The following is a 9,915-nucleotide window of genomic DNA, read 5'->3' as shown; positions in this document are numbered from 1 at the left end:
TAAATATCTTCAAGTCATCCATATTGGAACCTTCCAAAGATTCCATCTTCACCCATAAAGCTTGAAATGCTTGAAGGTCCTTAGCTTGACTTCTTATGAAAGGCCTTCTTGAATTAGCATCACTTTGATGTACATCATCTTTGGACCGACAATTTTACGTAAAAAATGGTATAAAGTTGGCTGGATAAAAATAAGGAAAAATAACAAAAAGTTGCATACTTAAGACTATAATTATAATAAATAGCAACACTTTTTCAAAATTATAGTTTATAGCAAGAGTAGCATTATTTTGCCCATAAATTTCAAACACCCATATTTTACTCCCTCTCTCCTATTTTCACTTTATTACTTTACCTCTATCCTATTTTCACTCCATTACTTTACCTCTCTCCTATTTTTCCTCCATTACTTCACTCCCTCAAAAAAGACGTTTTACAATGAGTTTTCAATAATAAAATCAAAATCAAATCAACTGAAGATTTTTATCTTCATGAGCTTCAAAAATTCAAAATAAATCATCAATGGTGTTACAGGTATTGAATACAAAAATTATTTTCGTATATCAATTTCAGTAACTTAAAATAATTTAATGTTGTTTGATATCGTTTTTATGTCTTTAATCATTTTTTCGATAATTTTTTTCCTGCAAATAATTTTTTGAATATTTCGTATATGAATTTTAAAAAATAAAGGCGACTGTACTATTTCATTGAATTGGATGAAAATCAAATTGATCGGGTTATTGTTTGTTCAAACTCGATTTTGATATGTTAAATAGACAAGTTTTTTTTTTAATTTCATCAAAATGTATAGTCGATTAATCTGTCTGGAGATTCGGAATAGTGAAATTGTAGTCTACTAATTTTTATTTATATATATTATTTGCGTTTGTAGATGCTGATTATATTTGTATATTTATAGCTTTGTTTGTATATCTTAATGTGTAAATATATATTACCAGTTTATTCATTTATTGTAATTTATTTGAATATTTTCTATGAATTTGTGTATTTTATAAATAAATTATCTATTATGTTAACATTTGTATAATTAGAATTATGTTGTATATTTTTATTGCAGTTTTGACTTAATGATTATATGTGTAATTAAAATTGTTATATTTTTTAATTTATTATTTTTATAACATTTTTTATGTGAAAGGATTGACAATGGGAATCGTTCTTATTCTTGTGAAGTACTCTGAGAGATTAACATATGAACAACATTATGAAGAACATATAACTGACGCTATGTTCTTCACCACAAATGCATCCGATAGAGCAGAGCAAACTCGTATACATAATGACATGGGTTTTAAGGTATATTCATATCTTTGTTTGAAAAATACATATATAGATACCTATTTGTATTTGCAATTATAATTAACTACTTAATTTTATTTGTATTTGCTAAATATGTGATCAATACATGCGGTTACCTATATGTATATGTTAATACATATACAGTTTTTTATATGTATTTGTAATTTCTATTTGAAATAGTATTGAAAACTAAAAAGTACAAATATTATACAATAATTGAAAACAAGATAAAATATGCAACATAAAGCTAAGGTCAAAATCTTCCATTCAATTCAATATAGTACGAATCTTCAAAATACAATAACATAACATAACTGTCAAATACTACGCCACTACATCACTATCAACGTAGAGATGAATTTTATCAAATTTAAAATACAAGAAAATCATTGATGTTTTCTGTAGAAAATTTAAAATTCTTTCTATGCAGGACTACACAAGCATGTACACATGGTATATCGTCCAATTGAAATGTATTACAAAAATATTTTTTTCTTGAGGCAAATAATAAAATGATTCTCTTTGTCATGTACTGTATAGACATACTTAGGGCTGTGCAGATTTCAGTTCAAAATTTTAACCCAAATCGATAATTTATTTATTGGGTTAACAGTTCAGTTTTTAAACTTATCGGTTCCGGTGACAGTTTTAAATTTCTCATTAATGGGTTATCGATTCAGGTGGCGATTTTCTTAAAATTTATATCGGGCCACCCGATAAACCGATAGTCAAATAGAGGCCTATATATAATTTTCATTTCTAAGTCTATTACCCACCGCCCATCCCAATTAAATCGCATTTCCTAAGCCCAGTAGCCCACCGTCATTACTTACCCTAGAGACTTAGGTTTACTCATTACATATTTCATTTTTGAATTTTTACTACGCCTCTCACTCTCTCTGTCTCTCAACAAACTGATAGTATCAGTAGACCTAAAAGTCGATAATCAAGGCTCTTGTTGTTGCGCTCACAGGTAATAATTTTTCTCTTCTTACTTCTCAATCTTACTTTAAAGATTTGAAGTCTAAAATTCTTCTGCTTCATCTTCAATTCTGTCCAATTTCTAACCTATAATATATTCTTATACAAAGCTTGGCTTGATCCACACAAGGGTGGCCTATATATTCTAATTTCCAATTCACTATTTTTTTTCTTTCTGCTGTACGTGTAGAGATTGTACTTGATGATTTAAACTGATTTTAGTATTATTGATGTGTGGTTGCTTGAATTTAGTAGTTCTTGATGTAAAAATATGGTCTTTTTATATTTTTGTTATAGGTCTGATGAATGCATCCAGAGATTGAACTGATTTTAGTATTAATGATGTGGGGTTTGTTTTTTAGGAAGACGGGTGCTTGAATTTAGCAGTTCTTGATGTGAAAATCTGATCTTTTTGTGCTTCTGTTGTATGTGTATTGATTGTGCTTTGTGATTTGAACTGAATTTACTATTAATCATGTGGTGTTTGTTTTTTTGGTGGAGGGTTGCTTACATTTAGCATTTCTTGATGTAAAAATCTTATCTTTTTTGTGTTTCTGCTATATGTATACTGATTGTATTTGGATTTTTGAACTAATTTTAGTATTACTAATGCGGGGTTTGATTTTTGGGAGGAGGGGGTGCTTGGATTTAGCAGTTCTTGCGTAAAAATATAATTTTTTTGTGCTCTTGCTATCTGTGTACTAACTGTAGTCGGTAATTTGAACTGATTTTTTAGTTTGCTTTTGCTTTGTTTTGCATCAATGCATGGATCATCTTAGTTTCTGATCTGATGCACTTAAAACTCTTAATTTCACAGTGTCAGCTGATACCTTTTCTGGGTCATGATGTCATTGGCAAGTGTTTTGATCACATAGTACTAAGATAAAAAAGCATTTAAGAAATGGTTATTTACACTTCTTGGTAGTGGACCCAAACTCCCAGTGATGCTTGCTCTGCACAACTCTCTTGCTTGCTTATTGTTGTGACCCTTTGTCTTTTTTATTCATGACATATGTTAACCTTAGACCTCATGGATAGTACTAAGCAGTAGGGTCATAGGCAGTAGCTTACTAGCTTTGAACTTCAAATTAGATATGTTTAATGTTAATGGTTAACCCTATAACCGAACCAATAATAATGAAAACCCAAAAGATTGATAACCGATTAACCGACATCTTAATGGTTCTTTAACAATTTAGCATATATACAAACCGATAATGAATAAGTAAAACCGATAATTTTCAAAACCGAACCGACTGATATGCAGCCCTAGACATACTTTGTGATTGGTACAACCTGAATTTTTTAAAAAAAAATTAGTTAAAAAACTCAAATTCAGTTGGACATCAGTATTTTTTTATTCTGCGTATGTATTTTTCTGTTCTACATATATATTTACAGATCTGCATATGTATTTACAAGTCTTTATATGTGTTTTTCAGCTCTTTTATGTTTGTATAAGTATTTTATGCATAACTATACATATATCTTACATAATACATAGTAAAATATATTTTTTACTAGAGCCAAATACATATATACATATAAATAATAATATATAGTAATTACAAATGTATATAAGATAATTAAATGTATTTTGGCATACCGTCATACGTGTACACTCTGATTCGTTCTGTTGGAGTATTTCTTGAAATACAAATGCAAAAATAAAATACAATTACATTTATTAAATATGTAAATGCAACTACAACACAACATATAATTACAAATGTAACTACAACATACAACATACAACATACAATTAAGATAATACATATCAAGATATATAGTATAGTTGTTTTATATTGTTTTAAGATATGCAGTTTTATTTTTGTTTAATATGACTATGGTGTGTATTTTGTAAATACATATGACTTTATATATATGTATGTTTTATATGATAATATATACTTTGGACCAGACATGTATTCTGAAAATACATATGCAGGGATATATGTATTTATTGTAATGTAATATGTATGATGTAATGGAAAACATATGCATATTATGTATTTTGTATTTTTTTGTGAGAAGTACATGTAATATAAATTAATATCATTTTTTTTGTCTGTAGTTGCCACACGATCAAATATTTATGGGAAGAGTACTTTTAAAATTTACACCATATATAGGATGTCATACAATCAATGATATTGAAAAACATATAAAGGCAATGTTATCAAAGGAGCAGTACAAGATTTTTTGTCATAAAAATATTTTTGATGTCTACATCATGAAGAGGAAATGTGTAGTTCAAGCATAATTAGGCAAACGTATTATGTCACTTTTTGTTATAGAAATTTTGTGTCCTATATGTTTATATATACATATGAGTCAAATATGTATTTCTATAAATACATATGCAGATATATATGTATATTTTGTAATGTAAATGCATACACAGATCTGTATGTATATGTATTTTGTATATTTTTTGAATATGTATATGTCATATAAATATGTGTCTTTTAAAAATAAAAGCAAGAGATAGAAGAGTAAAAAAAAATAAAAATCCAAAGAAAATGAAGTGAAAAAAGAAGAAAGAGAAATAAAAGTTAGAAATATAAGTGTAAAAGTAAAAGCAAAAAAAACAGAAATAAAAAATAAAAATCCAAAGAAAATGAAGTGAAAAAAGAAGAAAGAGAAATAAAAGTTAGAAATATAAGTGTAAAAGTAAAAACAAAAAAAACAGAAATAAAAAATAAAAATAGAAAAAAAGAAGAAAACGAAAATAGGAAAAGAAAAGAAAAAAAAAAGAAAATAAAATAATAAAAAAATAAAGAAAAAAATAAAAAAGGATAAAAAAATAAAAATAGAAGAGTGAAAATAAAGTAGAAAGAAAAAAGGAAAAGAAAAAGAAATCAAAATAAAAAAATAAAACAAAAAAAGAAACGAAAATAGGAAAAGAAAAAAAATATGAAAAAGGAAAAAAAAAAGAAAACAAAAAAAAAATAAGAAGAAGCGCGTAAAAGCAAAAAAAACAGAAATAAAAAATAAAAATAGAAAAAAAGAAGAAAACGAAAATAGGAAAAGAAAAGAAAAAAAAAGAAAAGAAAATAATAAAAAAATAAAAAAAAAAATGAAAAGGAAAAAAATAAGAAAACAAAAAAAAAATAAGAAGAAAAGAAGAGAAATAGAAGAGCCATATAAGGAAAAGAAATCTTTATAATGAAAAGTAACATGGATTAAAAGACGGTTAGTTTCCTTATTTAACTCTAACTGATGGGAGTTAAAATAGAAACTACTCTTCAATTTGTATATGTATTTATATAACAATATTTTACTTAAATATAAAATAAAACTTGCTATTTTTTGTAATTATAAAATAATTGTCATAAAAATTATAATTATAGCTGTTAAGTTGATATTTTTGAAAATTTTCCAAAAAAGAAAGGGAATGACTGCTCTGTCATCTACTTACCCAAAAATTGGCCCAACTTACAGTTTTTAGTTTCTTTATACTGTCCTACTCTTCTGGTTATATTTCGTGCTTTGAGTGTGCCGTTTATTGTTAGTGGCTTATTGTTATTGTTGTTTTTTGTTGTTATTATTGTTTTTGGTCTTCACTGTACTTTGGGTTGAGTAGTGGCTTGGGTGGTTCATGGTGGAATAGGGTCATGTCCTGGGGGGTGGGGGTGGGGGAGGGGAAAGGGGCTGGTGTTGGGTTAGGTTTGAGATACGGCGTGCGAGGTATAAAGGAAAGGGTTAAGCGAGTTGATAGATTGAGGGTAGGATCATGGAACATTGGGACCCTGCAAGGTAAGTCGATAGAACTAGTTAAGATTATAAAGAAGAGAATGATTAATATTGTGTGTGTCCTGGAGACCAAGTGGGTAGGTTCCAACGCTAGGGATGTAGATGGAGACAAGTTGTGGTATTCAGGTAGTGATAGGCGTAGAAATAGCGTAGGTATCTTGGTGGACGAAGAACTTAGGGAGCAGGTAGTAGAGGTTAAAAGGGTTAGTAATAGGGTTATGACTATTAAGTTGATCGTTGGGGGGTTTACTTTGAACATCTGTAGTGCGTATACGCCACAGGTGGGCCCAGACGAAGAAGAGAAGAAGAGTTTTTGGGAGGTTTTGGACGAGGTGGTTAGAGGAGTGCCTAGTTCGGAGAAGATTTTCATAGGTGGGGATTTCAACGGGCACATCGGGTCTTCGCCGTTAGGGTATGATGATGTGCATGGGGGCTTTAGGTTTGGGGTTAGGAATGATGAGGGAACGACTCTTTTGCATTTTGCGAGGGCCTTTGGGTTGGTGGTAGAGAATTCTAGTTTTTCGAAGAAGGAAGAGCACTTAGTTACCTTCCGCAGTAGGATAACCAAGACTTAGATTGACTTTTTGCATCTTAGGAAGGGGGATAGAACACTGTGTAAGGATTGTAAGGTAATCCCGAGTGAGAATCTTGCGACCCAGCATAGACTCATGGTGATGGACTTAGTTATCAAGAAGGACAAGTTGAGGCGGGGTGGGAAAGGTCGACCTAGGGTTAGGTGGGGCAGCCTGACCCCGGCTAGTGCTTTGGAGATAGGGGCTAGGTTGGAGCGGATGAAGGTGTGGAAGGGCAGTGGAGACATGGATAGTATGTGGGATAAGGAGGATGGTTGCATCAGGGAGTTTGGTAGAGAGGTGTTGGGTGTATCGAGGGGCGGGTCTGGCCGGTATCGGGGGGATTAGTGGTGGAATGAAGATGTTATGAAAAATGTCAAGGCAAACAAAGCGGCATAAGTTAATTTAGTTGAGAGGAAGGATGAAAAAGAGAAGCGGGTGAGCATAGAAGAGTACAAGTTAGCAAAAAAGGAGGCTAAGTTAGTAGTCACGGCTGCTAAGACTGTAGCTTTTGAGAGTTTATATAAGGGATTAGAGGAGAAGGACAGGAAGAAGAGGATGTTTAGGCTTGCCAAGGCTAGGGAGCGAAAGGGTCGTGATCTGGACCAGGTGAAGTGCATTAAGGGGGAGGATGGCAGAGTTTTGGTGGAAGACGACCTCATTAAAAAGCGATGGCAGTCCTATTTCCATAGGCTCCTAAATAAGGAGGGGGATAGAGGTATTGAGTTAGAGGAGTAGGATCATTCCGGGGAGGACTGCGACTTTGGCTATTGTCGGCGATTTAAGGTAGATGAGGTCAGTGAGGCTATTCGCAAGGTGCGAAGAGGCAGGGCAATGGGGCCAGACGAGATTCCGATAGATTTTTGGAAGTTCTCTGGTGGGTCAGGGTTGAGGTGGCTGACCAAGTTGTTTAACAACATTTTCAAGTCAGCTAAGATGCCTGAGGCGTGGAGATGGAGCATGATGATTCCTTTATATAAGAACAAGGGTGACATTCAAAGTTGCAACAACTACCAAGGTATTAAGTTGTTAAGTCACATGATGAAGATTTGGGAGAGGATGGTAGAGAGGAGGTTGAGAAAGATTGGGTCTATTTTGGAAAATTAATTTGGTTTTATGCCTGGTCGCTCCACGACTTAGGCAATTAACCCTATGCGGAGACTGGTAGAGCAGTATAGAGAGAGAAAGAGGGATTTTCACATGGTATTTATCGACTTAGAGAAGGCGTATGACAAGGTCCCTAGGGAGGTTCTTTGGAGATGCTTGGAGGCGAGGGGGTCCTGGTGGCGTACATCAGAGCGATTAAGGACATGTATGAGGGAGCGAAGACTCGAGTAAGGATAGTGGGAGGATATTCTGAGCATTTCCCGATCTTGATAGGATTACACCAGGGATCAACTCTTAGTCCATTTTTATTTGCTTTGGTGATGGATGTGTTGACGCGTCGAAGTGCCTTGGTGTTTGCTTTTCATGAATGATATAGTTTTGATTGATGAATCGGGACAAGGGGTTAATGATAAGCTGGAGGTTTGGAGACAAACCTTGGAGTCTAAGGGTTTCAAGTTGAGTGGGACCAAGACGGAGTGCTTGGAGTGCAAGTTTAGTGACTCGAGGCAAGAGGAGGTAGTAGAAGTGAAGTTGGATTCTCAGGCAGTTTGTAAGAGGGATAGTTTTAAGTATCTTGGGTCTACGATTCAGGGAAACGACGAGATTGACGAGAATGTCTCTCACCGTATAGGGGAAGGTTCGTCTCCCGTCTGTCCAAATTTTTATGTCACCGGACCTCAGACTTTTGCTTCTCCCTCACCTTGTCCAAGCTTGATCTTCGACCTTAAGCCAAGCCACTCGAGACGAGGCCATTTTAGATAGGCCTTAGGCAGCTAGGCCAGCTTGAGGATAAAATGGAGGCTCTCTTTGGGAATTTTATGCGATAAGAAGGTGCCCCTCAAGATGAAAGGCAAGTTTTATAGAGTTGCAGTCCGGCCTGCTATGCTGTATGGAACGGAGTGTTGGCCGGTTAAGAATTCTCATATCCAAAAGATGAGGTGGCGAAAATGAGGATATTGCGTTGAATGTGTGGAGTCACAAGGGCTGACAGGGTTAGGAATGAAATTATTCGAGAAAAGGCTGGGGTGGCGCTAGTGGAGGATAAAATGCGGGAAGTGAGGTTAAGATGGTTTGGTCATGTGGTGAGAAGAGGCACGAATGCACCGGTTTGTAGGTGTGAGAGGTTGGCCTTGGAAGGTTTCAAGCAGGGTAGGGGTAGGCCGAAGAAATACTGGAGAGAAGTGATTAAACGTGACATGGAACAGTTACAGCTGATCGAGGACATGACCCTGGATAGGAAGTTATGGAGGCAAAGCATTAGGATAGAGGGCTAAGGGTGTGGATGAGTCGTATTCAGTATTTAGGTGGACTTTATTGTCCTTTGTTTGGTAATGTACTATTCTTGTGGATGTCGTACCTATGTTATTTAATCGTGCCCTATACTTTTGATGCTTTTGTTTACTACCTTTTTATCTTGAGCCGAGGGTTTATCGAAAATAGCCTCTCTACCTCTCTAGAGGTAGTGGTATGGATTGCATACACTCTACCCTCCCCAAACCCCACCATGTGGGAATAAACTGGGTTTGTTATTGTTGTTGTTGTATCATTAAATTATGAAAAATGACCTCTCCGTCTTCTAACTAACTAAAATTAAGTTTTATTTTGTATAAATAACATAAATGCCAACCCTTTTGAAAGTAATTACACTCTCTCCCACTTTTTTAATTACTTTACTCTCTCTTCCTATTAATTAATATATATAACATAGCCGACATATACATAACATTCTGTGTATATGTTGGGATTTTTGTAATATGTTTAGGGAGTTGAGATTTTTTGTAATATTGGAAACATAAGTTGTGTAATTGTGTAATTTTTATTTTTATTTTTCGGTCTCCCACTTATTTATTCTAAACCAAAGTGCAAGTAGTGAGGGGAGGGGCCTATTACATATCAGACGAGAATTTTAGAAAAAATTATCCAAAATATCTATTGAGTTAAATTTTTTACATAAAAAATGGAGTAACCACTTAACATTCCTTACCTAAAATGTCCCTTAGGCCAATGTTGTTACCAAGTATGGCCATTTAGCCAAATTATTTGCAATAAAAATGGCTAGCCAACCAATTCCTTCAATTTTAATGTATTTTCAAATGAGACACATACCACCTAATTATGATAAAATCAGATTTAGATATCCATCAAAATATTATAAATATGGTTTAAATGAATAAAGT

The sequence above is a fragment of the Capsicum annuum genome, chromosome 6 (genome assembly GCF_002878395.1).
Source record: "Capsicum annuum cultivar UCD-10X-F1 chromosome 6, UCD10Xv1.1, whole genome shotgun sequence".
Lineage (NCBI taxonomy): Eukaryota > Viridiplantae > Streptophyta > Magnoliopsida > Solanales > Solanaceae > Capsicum > Capsicum annuum.
Note: the sequence above shows the minus strand (reverse complement) of the source record.